Source organism: Silene latifolia, chromosome 11, assembly GCF_048544455.1.
Source record: "Silene latifolia isolate original U9 population chromosome 11, ASM4854445v1, whole genome shotgun sequence".
NCBI classification, from domain to species: domain Eukaryota; kingdom Viridiplantae; phylum Streptophyta; class Magnoliopsida; order Caryophyllales; family Caryophyllaceae; genus Silene; species Silene latifolia.
Window position 1 is genome coordinate 19,460,491 of NC_133536.1, and position 1,776 is coordinate 19,462,266.

General features: G+C 42.6%; 1 non-coding gene across 1 annotated transcript; it reads right to left on the reverse strand.

Annotated features, from left to right (window-relative positions):
* Positions 1-1,155: 1,155 nt before the first annotated feature.
* LOC141615629 (small nucleolar RNA R71) lies at positions 1,156-1,262 on the reverse strand. Its single transcript, XR_012530041.1, has one exon. It is a non-coding gene; the product is annotated as a small nucleolar RNA R71 (small nucleolar RNA).
* Positions 1,263-1,776: the final 514 nt, after the last annotated feature.

Below are 1,776 nucleotides of genomic sequence, written 5' to 3' on the forward strand. Positions count from 1 at the left end.
GCCCTTTAGGACAATCGAGACATCGATTCACCATCCTAGGATAAACTTTCACCTTGGACCCTTTAAATCATCTTGTTTGTCCCTTAGACCATTTGGATGAACCCGAAAGTCCTAGCTTTTAATCAATCGTATACATTTCCTCTTAATTGCTTGCATTAGTTACAACTAGTAGTCTAAACCAACTCACTTCCCTTCATTTTTGACTAGACTAAACTCTTATTAGGTTAAGTAGAAACCCCTCCATCCTCGTGGTTCGACCCCGATTTACACGCTAAATTGGGTTTAAATAATTGTTGATGATAAGAGACTTGACCCTACCATTAAATCTTACATATCAAAATGGCGCCGTTGCCGGGGATGGCGTTAGGTTATGCTTAGTTAGTTAGAGTCTTAGGCTTAGGCTTTACTTGTTGTTTGCTTGTTTGTGTAGTTTGTGTGCTTCTTGTAGAGTGTGTGTATTTTTTGCCTTACCCTAGTGTGTAAAAGCACTAGGGATCTTACGGTTTGTCAAGTTGTATGCCTAGGAGGAACCACCAAGCTTTGCTCTTTGACTCCGATCCCGAAAGGCTTTTTAGAGCTTTAAGGAATAGGACCATTGCAAGGGTTAGAACCTCTTCTCAAGCAATCATAAACCAAGCAAATCCACACATCCAACCTCTCATTGAAAACACAACTCAACAACAACCAAACAATACAATTGAGCCTCCATTAGAAAATCCATTTCACAACTTCCAACTCCCAAATACTCCACCTCAAACACCACCCCCTCATATACCAAATCCATCACCACCAATGACTCTACGTGATCACAACTGGCCTAACCATAATGATGCTTGTGACCCAATTAATTTTGGCGCTTTGGCTCCCAACAACTTTGAGATGCACCCCGCCCAAGTAGGGTTGATTGAAAAAGATTTGTTCGGGGGACATATTAAAGAAGATGCTCATGCTCATCTAAGAAAGTTCAAGAGAGAAGTCTCTATGATGAAAAAGAATGGGGTATCCGAAGATACGCTAAGGATGATGTTATTCCCATTTTCTCTAACGGGCAAGGCAGATCGTTGGTTGAATATGCACCCTCCGGACACATTTACTACATGGGACGCTTTAGCCAAGGCATTCATGGCCAAGTACTATCCATCATCCAAGACCGCCATGCTCCGAAATGAGATCCACACTTTCCAACAAGAGGATGGAGAATCTTTAGGTGAGGCATGGGACCGGTATCAAGACCTCATTGCTAGTTGCCCTCACCATGGGATTCCGGATTGGTATGTCACCCAAACCTTCTTCCAAACTTTGTTGCCAAGAACACAAGAAATGGTGAATGCCTCCGCGGGAGGGGGATTCGATCATTTGGGTGATGAGGAAGGAACTACTCTAATCAAGAAAATGGTGGACTCCGAGGCAAATTATGGCACAAAAGTGAATATCTTGAGAAGAAGTAAGCACCCTCCCGAATTTTTAGTGAATGTGGAGACCAATGCTAAGCTTGGTATGCTCACCAAGAAGCTTTAAGAGTTGAGTAAGAAGAAGCAAGTGAACCAAGTGAATCAAACTACCACTTCTCATGGACCATGCATGGAGGAAGTGATGCAAAGATCAACATGTGAGTCATGTGGAGGGATGGGTCACACTTATGAAGTATGTGCAAATAACCATTACAACAACTTTGATGGGAACAATGTGCAAGAGGTGAATGCTTTCCAAGCATTTAACAATTTTTCCAACCGTCCACCTAGGCCCTCATTCAACAACAATCAAGGACCTAACCAA